This window comes from Schistocerca gregaria, chromosome 8, assembly GCF_023897955.1.
Source record: "Schistocerca gregaria isolate iqSchGreg1 chromosome 8, iqSchGreg1.2, whole genome shotgun sequence".
Classification (NCBI taxonomy): Eukaryota; Metazoa; Arthropoda; class Insecta; order Orthoptera; family Acrididae; genus Schistocerca; species Schistocerca gregaria.
In genome coordinates, this window is record NC_064927.1 from 407670531 (window position 1) to 407691606 (window position 21076).

Below are 21076 nucleotides of genomic sequence, written 5' to 3' on the forward strand. Positions count from 1 at the left end.
GTGGCGCCGACAGGCATAAGACTTGAACTTGGCGGCCGAAAGCGACTGAGACATCCCGGCCAACACTTTCATACGATGATTTCATTTTTATATTTCACCTTATCACTCTCATTATTTCTTCACAAATTTTGTTGCTACTACCTCTCGTTTCCGATGGGGAAAAAGGCCTGTTTACAAATTTTACGAGGGTGTGCTAAAAGGTAACGCCTCCGACTTTTTTTATGTGAAAACTCTTAAGGCTTTTTAAATTTTAAAAATGGTATTAACATTTCACATATATATTATTCAAGTTTACGTAACTGCAGCTCTCTGCCGCTAGAGGGTTCTGAATTGTAACTGTAGATTGTGGTGTGTAACGTAGTTACAGCGGTAAGTGAGAAAGAGCGTGCTGTAATCGAGTTCTGGATTCCAAGAGCCCATTGCACAGCTGGAGCAACCGCTCCTTCAGCACGAAAATGTCAGAGTGCTGCGACATCTACAACAATGCGATGCCTTGTGTTCAGTGTCATCGATCGTCCTCCACACGGTACCGATTTGGTCCCATTCAATTTTCATCTGTTTCCAGAACTTACAGAACACCTTTGAAAGCTTCACTTTGATGGTGATGAAGTGGTGCAAGCAGAGGTAAGGTTGCGGATCCGCCAACAAAGTCAAAGGTTCTACAGTGGCGGTGATAATAAAATGGTCTCTCGTTGGGAGAAATGTGTTCGCCGCCAGCATAATTATGCTGAAAAATAAATATGTAAACACGATTAATAAGGTGGTACAATTTTAATAACATTTGTTTTATTTACAAAGCTTTAAGAGTTTTCACAATAACAATTCAGAAGCATTACTTTTCAGCACGCGCTCTGTATTTTATGGATGTGGCACATTCAGAACGTAATCAGTAAGGGTTTTCAGAAATTTCTGAAACCAGGTGCCTTTGGTGACAGTAGCATTTTTATTAAGGCACCTAGCGATTTATCATCAACTGGTGCAGTTCTTACTAATACACTATTGGCCATTAAAATTGCTACACCACGGAAAAGACGTGCTACAGAAGCGAAATTTAGCTTTTCAGAGCACACACAAAAGATTGGCGCCGGTGGCAACGCCTACAACGTGCTGACATGAGGAAAGTTTCCAACCGATTTCTCATACACAAACAGCAGTTGACCGCCGTTTACTAGTGAAGCGTTGTTGAGATGCCTCATGTAAGGAGGAGAAATGCGTACCATCACGTTTCTGACTTTGATAAGGGTCGGGTTGTAGCCTATCGCGATTGCGGTTTATCGTATCGTGACATTGCTGCTTGCGTTAGTCGAGATGGTTGGTTGGGTGTGGGATTGAAGGGACCAGACTGCTGAGGTCATCGGTCCCTTGTTCCACGATAAAATCACACGAAATAAAAACTGTCAGTCGTTAAAAACGGAGAACTGAGACAAGGGACGACACAATACAAGAAAGACAGACAAAGACCAGACAAACGGAACTAAAATCACACCGAGTGTGAAGGTGGTTGGCCGACCATGAAAATAAGGAAAAGCCAACCACCAAATGACATTAAAACCCACAGTTTAAAACCACAGGCCAAAGGCCCAAGTCAATACAGGAAATAAAAGGACAAACACTCAAATCATACGATAAAACTCAACACGAGGTCCGCCATAGCAACGTCATCACATAAAAGGGCAGGGAGGGTATCAGGCAGCGCAAACGTCTGCCTGAGTCCTGTTAAAAGCGGGCAGTCCACCAAAATGTGGACCACCGTCAGAGCTGCCCCGCAGCGACATAGCGGTGGGTCCTCCCGGCGCAACAAATGGCCGTGCGTCAGCCACGTGTGGCCAACGCGCAGCCGGCAGAGGACGACAGAGTCCTTCCGAGAGGCCCGCATGGAGGAGCGCCACACACCGGTCGTCTCCTTCACCGCCCGAAGTTTGTTGGGTGTGGGCAGGGTGCGCCACTCGTCACCCCAGGCACCAAGCACTTTCTGGCGCAAAAGCGACAGGAGATCACACTCCATAAGGCCGAGTTCCAGAGCCGGTGAACTCACCGCCTGTTTAGCCAGCGTGTCAACCCGCTCATTGCCCGGGATGCCGACATGACCTGGGGTCCAAACAAAGACCACGGAGCGGCCGCAACGGGCAAGAGCATGGAGCGACTCGTGGATGGCCATCACCAGACGGGAACGAGGAAAGCACTGGTCAAGAGCTCGTAAACCACTCAGGGAGTCACTACAGATGACAAAGGACTCACCTGAGCGGGAGCGGATATACTCTAGGGCGCGATAGATGGCAACCAACTGGGCAGTGTATACACTGTTCCCGGGTGCCAGCGACCGTTGCTCACAATGATCCTCTAGAGTAAGAGCGTAACCAGTGCGACCAGAGACCATCGAACCGTCGGTATAGGCCACGGCAAATCCGGGAAACTCGGCAAGGAGAGAAACAAAGCGGCGGCGGAGGGCCGGAGGAGGGACCGAGTCTTTCGGACCCTGTGCCAAATCCAGCCGAATGCATGGTCGGCGCACACACCAAGGAGGCAGACGGAGATTGGCCCGGAAAACAGGCGGGAGAGGAAAAAACTCAATCCCACACAGTAGAGCAGGATGCGAACCGCTATCGTACACCCTGACCGGGGCCGCCTGTCTATAAGATGGACGATCCGAGTGTGGGAACAGGAGACGGTAGTTGGGATGCCCTGGCAAGCTACAAACGTGGGCAGCATAAGCGGCCAGAAGTCGGTCGCGCCGGATCCGCAATGGAGGAACACCAGCCTCCACAAGTAAGCTGTCAACAGGGCTTGTCCGAAATGCTCCTGTGGCGAGTCGGATCCTGCAGTGATGGATGGGATCCAGCAATTGCAACGCTGATGGCGATGCCGAACCATAAGCCACACACCCATAATCAAGGTGGGACTGGATCAGCGCTTGATACAGCCGGAGAAGGATGGACCGATCGGCACCCCATCCGGTGTGGCTAAGGCAACGGAGAGCGTTTAAATGCCGCCAGCATGTTTGTTTAAGCTGCCTAATATGAGGCAGCCAAGTCAACTGGGCATCAAATACCAGTCCCAAGAACCGATGCGTCTCTACCACAGCAAGAGGTTCACCGTCAAGGTAATGGCGTGGCTCAGGGTGAACCGTGCGACGCCGGCAGAAATGCATAACGCAGGTCTTAGCGGCCGAAAACTGGAAGCCGTGCGCTACAGCCCATGACTGCGCCTTGTGGATAGCGCCCTGCAGCTGGCGCTCAGCAACTGCAATGCCAGCGGAGCTGTAGTAGAGGCAGAAGTCGTCTGCATACAACGAAGCTGCGACGGACGATCCCACCGCCTCAGCGAGCCCATTGATCGCAATTAAAAACAGGGAGACACTGAGGACAGACCTCTATGGGACCCCGTTCTCCTGGACCCGGGAGGAACTATGGGACGCAGCAACTTGCACGCGGAAGGAACGAGACGACAGAAAATTCTGAATAAAAATCGGGAGCGGGCCCCTAAGACCCCACCCATGAAGTGTGGCCAGGATGTGATATCGCCAAGTCGTATCGTACGCCTTCCGCATGTCGAAGAAGACGGCAACCAGATGTTGGCGGCGTGCAAAGGCTGTACGGACGGCAGACTCTAGGGAGACCAGATTATCGACGGCAGAGCGGCCTTTACGGAACCCACCCTGAGACGGGGCCAGAAGGCCTCGAGACTCGAGGAGCCAACTCAACCTCCCGCTCACCATACGTTCTAGCAACTTGCAAAGAACGTTGGTGAGGCTTATGGGGCGGTAGCTGTCCACCTCCAGCGGGTTCTTGCCAGGTTTCAACACGGGGAGGACTATGCTTTCCCGCCATTGAGACGGGAAAACACCCTCAACCCAGATGCGGTTGAAAACATCTAGGAGGCGTCGCTGGCAATTCACAGAGAGGTGTTTCAGCATCTGGCTGTGAATGCGGTCTGGTCCAGGAGCCGTATCAGGGCAAGCAGAAAGTGCGCTCTGGAATTCCCATTCGCTGAAAGGAGCATTGTACGACTCCGCGTGGCGCGTGTGAAAGGAAAGCCTCCGACTTTCCAACCGCTCTTTCCGGGAGCGGAAGGCCAGTGGGTAATTCGTAGATGCGGAACACTGAGCAAAATGCGCTGCTAACCGGTCCGCAATCGTGTCGGAGTCAGTACATACCACTCCATTCAGCGAAAGCCCAGGGACAGAGACAGGCGGCCGATAGCCATGGAGGCGCCTAATCTTAGCCCAAACCTGCGATGCAGAGGTACGGACGCCAATGGTGGAAACATACCGTTCCCAGCACTCCTGCTTCCGTTGGCGAATAAGGCGTCGGGCACGGGCACGGAGCTGTTTAAAAACGATGAGGTTCTCCAAGGACGGGTGCCGCTTATGGCGTTGAAGAGCCCGCCGGCGATCTCTAATCGCCTCTGCGATCTCGGGCGCCCACCAAGGCACAGTCCTCCGCCGAGGGGACCCGGATGAACAGGGAATCGCAGATGCCGCCGCAGAAACGATGCCGGTGGTGACCGACTGAACCACCGCATCAATGGTGTCAAGGGAAGGAGGTGCGATAGTGGCGAGAGAGGAGAACAAGCCCCAATCAGCCTTATTCAGAGCACATCTGGAGGGGCGTTCAGAAGAGTGACGCTGTGGTAGCGACAGAAAGATGGGGAAATGGTCACTACCACAAAAGTCGTCATGGACACTCCAGTGGATGGATGGTGAAAGTCCGGGGCTGCAGATAGAAAGGTCGATGGCCGAAAATGTGCCATGGACGACGCTGAAATGTGTCGGCTCTCCCGTGTTTAAGAGGCAGAGGTCAAGCTGCGAGAGAAGAGTCTCGACATCTCTACCCCGGCCAGTAATCGCGGCGCTACCCCACAGGGGTTATGGGCGTTAAAGTAACCCAGTAACACAAAAGGAGGATGCAGTTGTGCTATCAATGCAGCCAACACATGACGCGAGACATCACCATCTGGCGGAAGATACAAACTGCAGAGAGTAATAGGCTGAGGCGTCCACATCCTTACAGCGACAGCCTCTAAAGGTGTATGAAGAGGTACACATTCGCTGTAGACAGAATTAAGGATGTAGACGCAGACTCCACCAGATACCCTCTCATAAGCTGCCCGGTTCTTGTAATAACCCTGATACCCACGTAGGGCAGGGGTCCGCATTGCCGGAAACCAAGTTTCCTGTAGGGCAATGCAGAGGAAAGGGTGACTGCTGATGAGTTGGCGAAGCTCAGCAAGGTGGTGGAAAAAAGCGCTGCAGTTCCACTGGAGTATCGCTTTGTCCATGTCTGAAAAAGGCGTGAAGGGGCCGAGGAGGCAGATCACGCCACTGGGTCACTTGCTGCCACCGATGGAGGACCAGTACAATCTGCTTCCATGGTGTCTGAGGGTCCGGCGAGATCCAGGTCCTCAGCGGACGCCCGGATCTCCACCTTATCCTCGGACGCAGAGCCTGTAGGGAGCAGTGGGGTGGATGCCACTGCGTGGTCCTTGGCCTCAGAGGTCTTCTTCTTCGTCTTGTCTCTCTGGTCCTTGGGTTTCATTGGCTGGGAGGGCTCCAGCAAGTCAGTCTCCGGGACGGAGGAGGAGCGGGAAGCCCTGCGACCAGCCGCTGGTCTGCTTTTCTTCCATTGGCTGACGTCACCCTTCCCAGAAGCGGAAACCTGGGAAGGAAGGGACCCCAGGGACCCTTTCCATGCTATTCGAGCCGGGGAAGTTTGAGGCTTCCCCAGCTTAGAAGTGGGGACTGATGTCCCCGATGGTTGGGGGGTTGCTGCTCCTGAGGCAGGTAGTGCAGGAGCAGCAGGGAGTGAAGTGCCCCCCACCATCAAGGGGGCAGGTGTAGCATTCCGGCTCTGAGAGGTGGCAGTCTGAGGGAGAGCTAATGGGGCCATAACAGTAGTAGCCGCGGCGTAAGAGGCAGTCATTCGAACAGGATGGAGGCGTTCGAACTTCTGCCTGGCCTCAGTGTATGTCAGGCGGTCCATGGTCTTATACTCCATGATCTTGCGCTCTTTCTGGAAGATCCTGCAGTCCGGCGAGCAAGGCGAGTGGTGCTCTCCGCAGTTTACACAGATGGGAGGCGGAGCACATGGAGTATCGGGATGTGATGGGCGTCCACAATCTCGACATGTGAAGCCGGAAGTACAGCGGGAAGACATATGCCCGAACTTCCAGCACTTAAAGCACCCCATCGGGGGAGGGATATATGGATTGACGTCACAACGATAGACCATCACCTTGACCTTCTCAGGTAAGGTATCACCCTCGAAGGCCAAGATGAAGGCACCGGTGGCAACCTGCTTATCCCTTGGACCACGATGTACGCGCCGGACGAAGTGAACACCTCGCCGCTCTAAATTGGCGCGAAGCTCGTCATCGGACTGCAATAGAAGGTCCCGATGGAATATTATGCCCTGGACCATATTAAGACTCTTATGGGGTGTGATTGTAACCGGAACATCCCCCAGCTTGTTACAATCGAGTAACCGGCGGGACTGGGCGGAGGACGCCGATTTGATCAAAACCGAGCCCGAGCGCATTTTGGACAAGCCCTCCACCTCCCCGAACTTGTCCTCTAAGTGCTCGACGAAGAACTGAGGCTTCATGGATGTAAAGGATTCACCATCAGCTCTCGTGCACACCAGGTAGCGGGGCGAGTATGGTTCGCTGGCATCCTTAGTCTTTCGTTCCTCCCATGGTGTAGCCAGGGAGGGGAACGATTTGGGGTCATATGTAGTTGCGTCGTAGTGAGCCCTGGAACGCTTAGAGACTGCTGGCGGCTGGCCGCCAGCAAGAGATGATGTACCACGCTTCATTGCGGGTCATCCGCCCTGATGCCACCTACTCCGACCAAGGGCCCTCCCCACGGGCTCCACCCAGCCTCAGCAACGACCACCTGGCAGGATGGCCATTGCCGGGAGTCCCAATGCCCCAAGGAGATAGGCATCTACTCCTTGGCATACGTGGGGAGTTAACGGCGCTGGCATCAGCAAAGCGATCCCTGTGTAGTCAGGGGGCTACAACCAACAACGTACATGGCGGCCCCACCACAACCGTGCTGGATTTCAGGTGATGTAGTCCAATATCGTCATTGGCGCATAAAGCGACACAGCATAGCAGACTGCAATAAACTGCACCCAAGAACAAATCCACGCCCAAGAGATGGTAGGTGAGCGGGACTACTAAGCGATGACGACAAACCTGGCTAGAGATGGTAATGCATGATGGACACATCGCTCCTTGTAAGGCGCCCTTCCCCAATCGGCTCGCTCTTCGGAAAATTTAGAAGGATGGAGGTCAAACCCGTTAGGGGACCATCTCACAAGGCCAAAACGTTTGAGACTCCTTTTAGTCGCCTCTTACGACAGGCAGGAATACCGTGGGCCTATTCTTACCCCCGAACCCACAGGGGGGCGTTAGTCGAGATCCAATGACTGTTAGCAGAATATGCAATCGATGGGTTCAGGAGAGGAATATGGATCGCCGTGCTGGATCCCAACGGCCTCGTATCACTAGCAGGCGAGATGAAAGGCAGCTTATCCGCATTGCTGTAACGGATCGTGCAGCCACGTCTCGATCCCCGAGTCAACAGATGGGGACGTTTGCAAGACAACAACCATCTGCACGAACAGTTCGACGACGTTTGCAGCAGCATGGACTGTAAGCTCGGAGACCATGGCTGCGATTGCCCTTGGTTTCCCTTGACGCTGCATCACAGACAGGAGCGCCTGCGATGGTGTACTCAACGACGAACCTGGGTGTACGAATGGAAAAACGTCATTTTTTCGGATGAATCCAGGTTCTGTTTACAGCATCATGATGGTCGCATCCGTGTTTGGCGACATCGCGGTCAAACGCACATTGGAAGCGTCTATTTGTCATCGCCATACTGGCATATCACCGCTCGTGATGGTATGGGGTGCCATTGGTTCAACATCTCGGTCAGCTCTTGTTCGCATTGACGGCACTTTGAACAGTGACGTTACATTTCAGATGTGTTACGACCCGTGGCTCTACCCTTCATTCGATCACCGCGAAACCCTGCATTTCAGCGGGATAATGCACGACGGCATGTTGCAGGTCCTGTACGGGCCTTTCTGGATACAGAAAATGTTCGACAGCTGCCCTGGCCAGCACATTCTCCAGATCTCTCACCAATTGCAAGCGTCTGGTCAACGGTAGCCGAGCAACTGGCTCGTCACAATACGCCAGTCACTACTCTTGATGAACTGTGGTATCGTGTTGAAGCTGCATGGGCAGCTGTACCTGAAAATGCCATCCAAGTTCTGTTTGACTCAATGCCCAGGCGTATCAAGGCCGTTTATACGGCCAGAGGTGGTTGTTCTGGGTACTGATTTCTCAGGATCTACGCACCCAAATTGTCAGTTCTAGTATAATATATTTGTCCAATGAATACCCGTTTATTATTTGCATTTGTTCTTGGTGTACCAATTATAATATCTAATGGCCAGTAGTGTTGTTCGTAGCGTTGGGGGGAGGGAGGCGGTTGTTATGTAGACGTGTAAAGACAGGTAAAGCTCGAAACAGTTCGACGCTGAATCAGGCAAATCTGGAGTTATTAAATCATAAAATCTTAATGGTCACTTGATGTGACTGCTTACAGTTATTTAACTCCACAGGATTCGTTCTGGTGCACATATTGTTTATGATAGCCATTTATGTTAATTCTACAACAATACACACACTTTGCCACAGGCAGCAATTTCCACGAGATTTACAGGATTTAAACATAGCTGTCACGAAAGACAACTGGCTGCAGTTATTCCTTAAACATGCTTGCTTAGTTCGGCGGCATATGCACACACCACGTCCTGTTGAGTCGGTAACCCCATTCTATTTGCGTTGTCCACTGTGTGTTGACGAGCTGCTCTGCAGACTAAACAAGTAAAGTTTTTGGTGCACTCTTTTCTGCCCTACAATAGTTCTTCTCGAAATGTATATGAAGCTTATTGATTGCAAACCACTTTCTTTCTTACTTACTGACAAGGATATGGGATCCTCTTAAATACACAAAACAAACTGGTTGGCTTACTAATGAAAAGTTATAGTTTCAGACCACCAGAATCATGATGTTGCCAGAATGTGATATCTTGTGACGCACTACAAAGTATAGTAAAAGTTTGCACTGGTTGAGTGTCAAATACCTTGTCCTGGACCAGTATAGGAGTCCCGTTATAAGGCAGCCCAATAACAGGGAACTGTGAATACAACATTCGTAATTCGGAAGAGTTATTAGTCGACTCAAGATATTGCGTTTCAAACGATCTGGCGCATTAATGAGTTTTGAAGTTTTTTCGTCTTTCAACACAAGTGCGCGTGTGTGCCACGGAAATTGGCTTCAGCTCAGTATCGCTAATTAATCGATTTGGAACCGGCTCAAATTCTCAATTTAAGATTGAACAATGGGTAAAGACTGGTACGATACTGCCCTACGTGCTGGTCTACCCTGTGCTAACCTCTTCATGTCTACACAGCTACCGCAGCCTGCATCCATTTCAGCCTGTTTGCTGTATTCAAGCCTTGGTTTCCCGCTACAATTTTTAACAACCACACCTATTATCATAATCAGGACTGACCATTTCTTGATGCCTCAGGATCTACAAATCCCCTCTTTTAGTTGGATAGAGACATAATTTTTCCCCCAATTCGAGTCAGTACTCATTCACTTGTTATTCAATCTACTCACCTAATCTTCAGAATTCTTCCATGGTGCCACAGAGGCTTCCATTATCTACTAGTCTCAACTGTCTATCGCCAAGGTTTCACTTCCGTAAGAGGATGAGCTCCAAATGCATATCTTCGGATAAAACTTAATACTTAAACTGAAACTAGATTTTAACAGATTCCTCTTTTTCACAAACGATTTTCTTACTATTGCCAATCTGCCTTTTATATCCTTCCGTATTCGGCCATCATAGACATTATTCATTCCGTTCAACTACTCTTCCAAATCCTTAGGTGTCCCCGAGAGGATTACAGTGTCACTGGCAAAAACCAAGTTTTTATCTCTTCTACCTGAATTTAAATTCCATTGCTGAATTTCTTCTTGTTTCCGTTAGTGTTTTCTGGATGTACAGATTAAATAAATCGGGGATAGGCTACAACGCTATCTAGCTGCCCTCTCAACCATAGTTTCCCTTTGATGTCTTTCGACTCTTACAACAGTAAGTTTCCTTCAGTAACTATTTTAGTTTCATTTTGAAATCGTACTGGCTTCGTTGGTGGATGTAACTTTGCTGTTCTTTGGATTTGCAAGACTCTGTGCATTTTCAACTGCGAGAAAAGCCAAATACGCCTACCAGAATACAATATGTATAATCTTTCAAAAAATGTGCAAATTAATTAAATCTTGGACGTTAATATTAATCTCTTTACTTGAACGAAGTGGTCCCTGTGCGTTGATGATCTGCCTAATAATGCTGTTCATGAAATGGGCCCTGTGCGTTGATAATTTTCGTAGCAATCGGACCCTGAAATATCTTACCCCGTAATGTAACTGCTTGTAAACGCGCTCTATGTGAGCCAGCTACCAATTTCTGACTACAGTTGCTGAGAGCTTAGTGCAATGCTCCAAACAATACGTAATTTATTTCACACACGTCGTTTAATGAGACATTCTTCAAATAAAAATGACTTGGATTGAGGATGTGGGCAATGCTCTTAGATGAAACGTTTCGTTAACAAACTGTTTTTAAATTATCTGATAATTATTAATTGTATTAAATTCATGTTACAACATCCATTAGAACTGACAAGGGCAACACTGATATCAATCTCTAACCCTCACAAATGTTCGACAGATAATTAAAATACACGAAAAATACACTGCAGTGATAATTACGCAGTCTTTAATGAAAAATCTGAAGTTCCCTGATATTTATGTCTTATTCAGCTATGGTTTTAAACTACGCGCAACTAACTAAAATTATTACTTTCATATGCTTTTCTAATCTCTTTACATCTCATTTCATTGTAAATCACTAATCGAGTATTTCTCCCTATTTCACAATATTCAAATACAAATCATTTTACTTAAACACAGATGCACTCATATTTACGTTTACATTAGCATTACTCCTCTGCTGGGTGTCTGTCTCACTACTTCCGCGCTCCTCGCTGCTTGGCAGCGGTGACGAAACAAATCTTCCAGCCACACAGCTACTACTCTGACCAAAGACACGGCGCGAATAATAAGCAAATCAAAATTCAGCTACCTTAGTAGTCATTAGACATCGTGAGAGAGCAGAATGTGGCGATCTGCGGAACCCACGGACTTCTAACGTAGTCTGGTGATTGGGTGTCACTTGTGTCATACATCTGTACGCGAGATTTCCACACTCCTAAACATCCCTAGGTCCACTGTTTCCGATGTGACTGTGAAGTGGAAACGTGAAGGGACATGTACACCACAAAAGCGTACAGGCCGACCTCTTCTGTTGACTGACAGAGACCGCTGACAGTTCAAGACGGTCGTAATGTGTAATAGGCAGACATCCATCCAGACTGTTCCATAAAAACACGGGATAACTGCCGGATATCAGTAACTTCCTGCCACGATGTTTCGGCGCAGAGTCTTCTGGCCATCTTCAGGTGAGTGCCACTGTAGTAGTTCTGGCGAGTACGCGCTGAGCTCCGCTATTTAAAGCCTTCTGAGGTGACACTACGCATGCGCTGCTCAGCGTGCGCGTTCATAACGGAGGACTTTGAGGAGAGAGCACTCGACTCTGCCACTTTTAAACCGACAGTATTTTGGCGGTACGTTGAATTTTTACGTCATATGAACTCCATAAATGAAAACATAAAGTTTATGATGGAGATAGAGAAAGATGGTTGTCTGCCATTTTTAGACGTCTTGGTGCGACGGAAGAGTGATGGCACACTTGGTCACTCGGTGTACAGAAAGCCCACTCATACAGACCTGTATCTACAAGCTACTAGTTGCCACCATCCAGCATAAACAATGGGCGTTCTCAAAACCTTGATCCACCGTGCCCATACTATCTCTGACGCCGACAGTCTTCAAGCGGAACTGGAACACCTGCAAAATGTATTTTTGAAGAACGCCTTTTCACCTAGGCAAGTGAACAGAGTGATGAAGACCTACAAACGACGGAACAAGGAAGAGGAAGAGGCCTTCAGGTCGACTGTTTATCTACCATTTATTCGGAATGTTTCTTCACAGATAGGCAGAATATTGAAAAAGTATCAAGTGAGAGTCATCTTTCTCCCTCCTTCCAAAATTTCATCACTGGTAGGATCCTTTAAGGAAGACCTGGGCCTGCGTAAACCAGGTGTTTATAAAATTCCGTGTGAATGCGGCAAATCATATATAGGGCGAACAACACGAACTGTGCAGGAACGCGTTGTGGAACACCAACAGCATACTCGCCTTCTCCAACCCACCAAGTCCGCAATCGCCGAACATTGTATTTCCACAGACCATTCCATGAATTACAACGACACAAAAAATTTTGGCCCATACATCAAACTTTTGGAGCTGGATTATCAATGAATCTGTGGAAATAAGATTTTCTGATAACGAGACTCTCATCAATCGAGATAACGCTTATCAGCTAAACTGTCCAGACCATCACACAGAAATTCCAAACTGTATCAGGATCCACTGCAAGTACAATGACAGGCGGGAGGTGAGAAAACTTGATTTCATGGTCGAGCGGCTGCTCATAAGTCACAAATCACGGCGGTAAATGCCAAATGACGCCTCGTTTGGTGTAAGGAGCGTAAACATTGGACGATTGTGAATCATGATACACAATTTGGCGATCCGATGGCAGGGTGTGGTTGTACCGAATGCCCGGTGAACGTCGTCTGACAGCGTGATTAGTGCCAATAGTACAATTCGGAGGTGGTGGTGTTATGGTGTGGTCGTGTTTTTCATGAAGGGGGCTTGCACCCTTCGCTGTTTTGTGTGGCGCTATCACAGCACAGGCCTACATTAATGTTTTCTTCGTGACAGGCCTCTCCGACCGACATCGATACCTCTCCTCAGTGTAGCATTCCGTGAAGAATGGGATGCCATTTCCCAAGAAACCTTCCAGCACCTGATTGAACGTATGCCTGCGAGAGTAGAAGCTGTCATCAAGGCTAAGAGTGGGGCAACACCATATTGAATTCCAGTATTATCGATGGAAGGTGCCACTAACTTGTAAGTCATTTACAGCTAGGTGTCCAGACACTTTTTATCACATAGTGTACTATTCTCTTCAGTATTTAATCTCTCGAAGCTATCCATTCGTATTCTGTTGTATTCCTTTCCCATGTTTCACTCAAACTTGGGTCATGCTCTTTCTGAATTTCTCAACCTCTGGTTCCTTCAGTTTATATCTAACCGATCTCTATAATTTCCTACCGTTTTGTAAAATTTTCACTTTTAGTCTGCAATTCATAACCAATAAATTAAGGTCGGGGTCCACATCTGCCACTAGAAATGTGTAATGGTTTAAAACCTGGATTCGAAATTTCTGTCTTATTATTATATAATCAATATGAAAGCTTACAGTGTCCCAAGGTCCCCTCCTCGTATACAACCACTTTACATGATCTTAAATCAAATATTATGCTCTGTGCAAAATCCTACTAGACTACTTCCTCTTTCAGTCCTTTCCCCTAGTCCACTTGGACTACTACAGTGGCTTATACTACTACGGTGGCTGTAGGCCTCGCGTCTATCTTGGCTACGAAAATGTGTACACTAAGTTCTTGATGTCAGCCATTCATAGTCTCGCGGTAACGTTCTCGCTTCCCGAGCACTGGGTCCCAGGTTCGATTCCCGGCAGGGTCAGGGATTGTCCCCTGCCCCGAAATGACTGGGTGTTGTTGTGTCGCCTTCATCATCATTATCATTCATCTCCATTACTGTCGGGGGAAGGCAACGGCAAATCACCTCCATTAGGACCTTGCCTAGTACGGCTTTGCGGGTCTCCCGCATCGTTCCCCTACGTTCTATGTAGAAGCTTGGGACTTCATTTGCATATGTTCTTCATAACAACATACTCCATTCCTATTTTCTTATACATTCTCGAAGTACTACTGCATTACTCATATCCGATTTTCTTTTCATAACTCTGCACTAACCTGAAGAGAAGTCGTCTTCCTCCTGCCAACCCGCTGCACTAATTTCCACTGTATCTAACTTCAACCTATCCATTTACTATTTTCAATTCTCTAACCTACCTACTCGATTAGGGAATATAACATTTCGCTCCACTTGCCACAGAATGCTGGTCTTGTATTTCCTGAAGACAACATCCTCCTCTGTAGTCCTCACCCGAAGACTATCTTACCTCCGCAGTATTTTACCCAAGGGGATGCCAACGTCATCACGCCATACTGAAGTGATCTGTGGCCTCCAGGAAAGTCACGGCTGTGATTTCGCATTGTTTAGTGCCGTTCGCAGTAGCACCTCAGCAAGGCTATGTAGGACAATGTTACAGGTCCAGCTCAGTCAAACGCCCAGTCTAACCGTCCTGCACCTACTGAAAAGGCTGCTGAGTGCCTTCAGGATCTGCGGATTAGCCTGGAGTGTCCACAGATAAACCTCCGTTGTGGTTGCACCTACAGTATGTCTGTCCGTAGCGCGAGGCAATCATGTCACATCACCTAGACAAGGTCCATGGTTCATGCAGAGAATTTATAATAGTAACATGAAACAATAGCAGATGAACAGAAATATTGTTTCTAGAATGGCATGGTATGTGTACTTACGACATATGGACACTTACCTATGGCAGCGAGACCTCGTATCTGAAAGTAAAAAGATTCTGAAATTAGATTTTAGCACAGACTTCAAGAGATAAACCTTCGAGATTACAGAATGGGAATGAGAGTAGATGACAAAAAAGGAACGAAAGTGAAAGTAACATTAGGTCAACCTAAACAGGGACAGAGATATTTGGGGAACATGCTAACTGCTTCGGAAAACATCAGACAAAATGGTTAATGGTGCAGATACGCTTAGTAGAAATTAGATATGCATTGTGGTAAAAAAAACCAGAAAAGTTCTAATAGAAAACGGAGAAATAAAGAACACAGCAGACATTGGAGAATATCTGGAAGAACAACAAAATACGATATCAATCTCAATCGAAGGATTCGAAGCATCTTAAATTTGAATCACTTATGAATTAAAAAATAATGCTTTGATAAATATCAAAGAGACCATCGGATGAATGAATAGCCAGTTAACGAGTACGCTATAATGTTGTTTTGATATGAAATTTGTACACAATACGCTTATTACTTACAAATGGTACTCGTAGCTCTTCATCTTCTTTCCCTTTTTATCTTTCCAGGTATTTCTTTTGCTTTCTCTGGATAAAAACTCAAGCGTATATCGTCAGTAAAGAGAGGGAAAAATACGTTATGGCCTTGCTGAAGGAAACATCGTAGCATTCGTGACAAATGATCTGAGGAAACGACGGGAAAACTAAATCAGTACAGGTGCAGTCTCCGTAGGGGTCTTCCGTTCCCAGCTTGCCTGGAGTGCGGATTTGGCGTTCTTGACTCAGCTTGCCTGAGAAAGAGTGAGCATCTCTGCAGTTTAGGACTTAGCAAACGGAACGATTGAGCTTGGAGACAGAAAGTTTTGGTGCAGCTATGTGCTGAGCAAGATAGCTAGGAGTGAATAGACGAGCGCAGCCTTGCAGCACCACAAGGTCTGCTGAAGTCCTCACAACGACGACGCCCCGCCACTCTGAATTCGGTGATATTGCACCCGCCCCAGCTTGAATTAGGTCACATTAGTTTGTTGGATCACGTCGGCAAAGTTTCCACGGGTGGTCATGGGCCTTGTATTGGGGAATTCTTCTCACACTTCGCATTACTCCTGGGTCAGTCGATATGAATTAATTTTGATTTATCGCGCTTTACTCCACGTAAACGCAATTTATTACCACTGCCTGACAGGAGAGTCATGTAATGTGATGATGGAAGGTCGGGAATTAAAATAAATTGTGCTAATCGACTGCATCTGTTTTCAATCAAGTAGTTGAAATCCCAAGTCATTTTCTTAATTCATTTTATGTTCAACATTTGCATCTGGTGTTCAACAGCTGAATATAACATCAATGCGCACCCCTTTTTAATTAAAAGTGATCAATTCTGAATCAATTAATGTCAACACTGCCACCGCAGTTCAATCAGGAGTCACAGGGCCTTATTACTTTCTTTGCGTTATCCGATATTGCGGCAGTTTTGCGCTCTCTGTTGATCTGTTAGGCAATTCGCTGGGGTGAACACACGCCAAAACCAGATAAGTGACGGGTGGGGTGTTACATCGTCACCATTGAAAATTTAAAAAAAAACGGCAAGAGTCATTCGTTGTAGTGGCAGTAATCGACTTCAGAGAATAATCGTATAATTTTCAGATTTTGGGTTTACTGTTAAATGACAGGCACCTACTGACATGTAAGTCAACAATGACATTTCTTTCACGTTCACCATTTAAAAGTAGTATATCCAACTTCTCCTCGTTGGTGTGCATGCCTGCACGCAACGAATGCTAAAGCAAAAATGGACGCCATAAGTGCAGACAAGTAAACATGCAAATGCGTTGACATTGTGACACAGCAGAGCACGAGAGCTCTGCTTGGCGATGTTTGAACCTCTAATGCCGATTCCAGCCACCGTGTTTTTTAGTGAAAGGTTTCAACGTCGACATTAAAAAAAAGCTACATCACGGAAATCGTCTTCTCAGAAGCTATCGAATGCAGTTACAAAAAAAGTATACAGTTCCATTCAAAAAGGCGTGGTTACTCCAATATCTACGTGGATACCAGCGCTAAAAACATTAACCAAACAAAAAAAGTGACCTCGACGCTCTAACACTTGCCGAAAATCACCTTTTGATACGTGTAATGGTTCACGAAATAAAAGTTCTGTAACATCTTGTGTGACTCATCCTTTCTACCCTGTAACAACAACGACGCTGTACTATTGTACATATAAACAATTTTTTTCTTCTGATTTTTTAGATACATTTGTGTAATTGATGTTCTGATTTCAATATTTTTTCATGCCGTTGTGTTAAGAAAATTTTAAATGAATTCAATGTGAATATTAATGTTTATGTCAAATGTCAAGTAATATCGTAATAGAATTGAAATGTAACAAATGTTGAAACTGTTGTAAGATGTTTAAAATTGTAACTGTGCGTCTGGTCCATACGTAGGCAATGTGTTAGGATATGTAGAATGCAAAACCTCGGGTGAATACCCTGTCTGTCAGGGAGCGGTAAAAGGTGGATGGCAGGCGAGCGCGGGAAAGTGCCCACGGGCACTGCACGGCACAACGGGCTCAGCAGTAGTAGTTGGAGTGTGGCACTGGTCTGAGCAACACCTTCTGGAGCGAGGAGGCTCTCCTGGAAGACGAAGCTTCACTGAGCCTCGGGTATGCCGTTCCAACGCTCACACAGCATGGCAAATTCCATAGGCACTAAATGGAAAAGTATTGCGGCGCTAAGAAGAATTAAAGTGGCGATACGTCAAGAGCCATACCTGCGGTTGTATGTGTGCTCTGTGCCTCGCCATCTCGCCGCCCGCCAACCGCCGCATCGATACAAGCAGGTTGAAACTTTTAGTACTGTACTCGTATGGATCAGAGAGTGAACTGTGCAATAATAACCTAAATTTTGCCAGAACTTTCCCATCATTTAATTATCCTCACAACTAACCTAGACAGGGTCCTTTCCAAATGTTGTGCAATCCGAGTGTCCCGACATGAAAATTTAAAATTTGTGTTAATAACAACTATTGGCAGAACTAGCAATGTTAGAATGGTGTTTAAAGAAATGTTTTGTTAATGAACGAGTAAAGGAATAACGAAGGTCTAACGAAGTTGAAAGATAACTTGAGTAGTGATATAGTAATGAAGTTCATTATTTAGAGACAGATTTAAAGGCATTTAAATGAGCAGTAAATAATATACAAAGAGTAGTAACTCACATACTGGAAATATTGAACGCATAATAAATTCAGTAATCAATCTTTTTAATGCAGCGATCATAACAGTTTCAGCCCCCCCCCCCCCCCGTCCCCCGTCCCTTTTATTCATTTGAATTCTGAAGTGTTCTAAATTGGTTTGATCAGCAAAAGTTAAAGTCAATATAAAAGTCAAAATTTATCAGTGTTTTATCTTTATCAAAATTGACATTATGTGTGTGTGGCACGAAAGTGACATATCTAGGGTAACCTATGCCCGATTTTAATCAGATTAACAGACAGTATAAAGTTTTGTAGCAAACATTATAGTGTACTGTTATGTATTCATGGTTTTTCCATATCAGTACAGAACATGAAACTATCAGTTCAATAGATTTTCTGGTTCTAAAATTCTACTATATTATGCAGTGTTACTACTAGTTGTTTTGCATGAATATCTACCAACTTGTACAGGGAAGAAAATCAGTTAATGCCTAATTACGCTAGCGACCGTATTATTATCTAATTGGTAGCATCTTCAGGGTTGCTTTTGGTCCATCCTGACGTGTAATTGCATTTCGAACTTGCTCGACGGATCATTGTTATTACAGAGCGGGTGTAAGTCTTATTTGCCACCATACAGGCACACGCGGTCGATATCTATACGAAAATCCTTTCTCAGAAGGTGAACCCCGCTCAATTACCATAGCACAGGCTTTAACGAGTACTGTGTCACGGGCAGGCTACAACCCCACCCCAGGCACGGATAACAGCGGCGGCGCGTCGTGGTGGGATGGAAGCAACGAGACCCTGGTAGGTCGCTGTAGGACGTTCACTCCACATCTGCACACACGAGTCACGTAATACCCACAAATTTCTGGTAGGGGAGCGATGAGCCGCGATGCCACGTTCAGTCACATCACAGATGTATTCGCTCCGGTTCAGATGTGGCGAGTTGGGGGGCCAGCATATAAAATGGAACTCACCACTGTGTTCCTCGAACCATTCCATCACACTCCTAGACTCATCACATGCCGCATTATCTTGTTAAAAAATGCCATTGCCGTCGGGAAGTATGATCGCCATGAATGCGTGTGCGTGGCTTGCAACCAGTGTACGATACTCCTTGGCCGTCATGGTGCCTTGCACGACGTCCATTGGACTCAAGGGTGCCCAAGTGAATGATCGTCTTGTCTCCTTCCTACAGTACTGGTGTCAAGGAGCTGGTCCCCTGATAGACGACGGATTAGCGTTCTCTCACCGTCAAGACTGGAATTCATCACACCATGGAATACTTTGCCACTCCGCCAACGTCCAGTAGCGACGGTCACATACTAATTTCAGTCGTAGTTCCCGATGTTGCGGTGTTAAAATTGGTACATGTGTGGGTCGTCGGTTGAGGAGGCCTATCTGTAGGAGTATTCGGTGCACTGGGTGTTCAGACACACGTGCACTCCATCCAGCATTAAAGTCTGATATCAGTTTCTCCACAGTTCGCCGCCCGTGTTGCTTTATCTACATCTACATCTACATTCATACTCCGCAAGCCACCCAACTGTGTGGCGGAGGGCATTTTACGTGCCACTGTCATTACCTCCCTTTCCTGTTCCAGTCGCGTATGGTTCGCGGGAAGAACGACTGTCTGAAAGCCTCCGTGCGCGCTCGAATCTCTCTAATCTTACATTCGTGATCACCACGGGAGGTATAAGTAGGGGGAAGCAGTATATTCGATACCTCATCCAGAAACGCACCCTCTCGAAACCTGGCGAGCAAGCTACACCGCGATGCAGAGCGCCTCTCTTGCAGAGTCTCCAACTTGAGTTTGCTAAACATCTCAGTAACACTATCACGGTTACCAAATAACCCTGTGACGAAACGCGCCGCTCTTCTTTGGATCTTCTCTATCTCTTCCGTCAACCCGATCTGGTACGGATCCCACACTGATGAGCAACACTCATGTTTAGGTGGAACGAGTGTTTTGAAAGCCACCTCATTTGTTGATGGACTACATTTTCTAAGAACGCTCCCAATGAATCTCAACCTGGTACCTGCCTTATCAACAATTAATTTTATATGATCATTCCATTTCAAATCGTTCCGCACGCATACTCCCAGATATTTAACAAAAGTAACTGCTACCAGTGTTTGTTCCGCTATCATATAATCATACAATAAAGCATCCTTCTTCCTATGTATTCGCAATACATTACATTTGTCTATGTTAAGGGTCAGTTGACACTCCCTACACCAAGTGCCTATCCGCTGCAGATCTTCCTGCATTTCGCTACAATTTTCTAATGCTGCAACTTGTCTGTATACTACAGCATCATCCGCGAAAAGTCGCATGGAACTTCCGACACTATCTACTAGGTCATTTACATATATTGTGGAAAGCAATGGTCCCATAACACTCCCCTGTGGCACGCCAGAGGTTACTTTAACGTCTCTAGACGTCTCTCCGTTGATAACAACATGCTGTGTTCTGTTTGCTAAAAACTCTTCAATCCAGCCACACAGCTGGTCTGATTTTCCGTAGGCTCTTATTTTGTTTATCAGGCGACAGTGCGGAACTGTATCGAACGCCTTCCGGAAGTCTAGGAAAATAGCATCTACCTGGGAGCCTGTATCTAATAATTTCTGGGTCTCATTAACAAATAAAGCGAGTTGGGTCTCACACGACCGCTGTTTCCGGAATCCATGTTGATTCCTACAGAGTAGATTCTGGGTTTCCAAAAACGACATGATACTCGAGCAAAAGTCTGCTCATCCTAGGAAGTCCGACATAATATGTAAAGAGGGTTTCACCAAGCTGAAGACACTCACCACAGCACGCATTGAACATCTGACAAGCCGTGCTGTTTACGAAATGTTCGAGCCTCCGAGCCATCACTATCTGCTCCCGGTCAAACTCAGATTCTGTAAATTAAAACTGTGTGCCGGACCGAGACTCGAACTCGGGACCTTTTCCTTTGGCGGGCAAGTGCTCTACCGACTGAGCTACCCAAGCACGACTCATGCCCCGTCCTCACAGCTTTACTTCTACCAGTACCTCGTCTCCTACCTTCCGAACTTTACAGAAGCTCTCCTGCGAACCTTGCAGAATCAGCACTCCTGAAAGAAAGGAT

The 21076-nt window shown here is 46.9% G+C and overlaps 1 protein-coding gene across 1 annotated transcript in view; it reads right to left on the reverse strand.

Annotated features, from left to right (window-relative positions):
• The window catches only part of LOC126284412 (serine/threonine-protein kinase BRSK2), a 1848446-nt gene that overhangs the window by 1181935 nt on the left and 645435 nt on the right, over positions 1 to 21076 (reverse strand). Inside the window, exon 3 of the mRNA XM_049983324.1 lies at positions 14757 to 14778. The gene's annotated coding sequence lies outside the window, so the exon portion shown is untranslated. The remainder of the gene's footprint in view (positions 1 to 14756; positions 14779 to 21076) is intronic.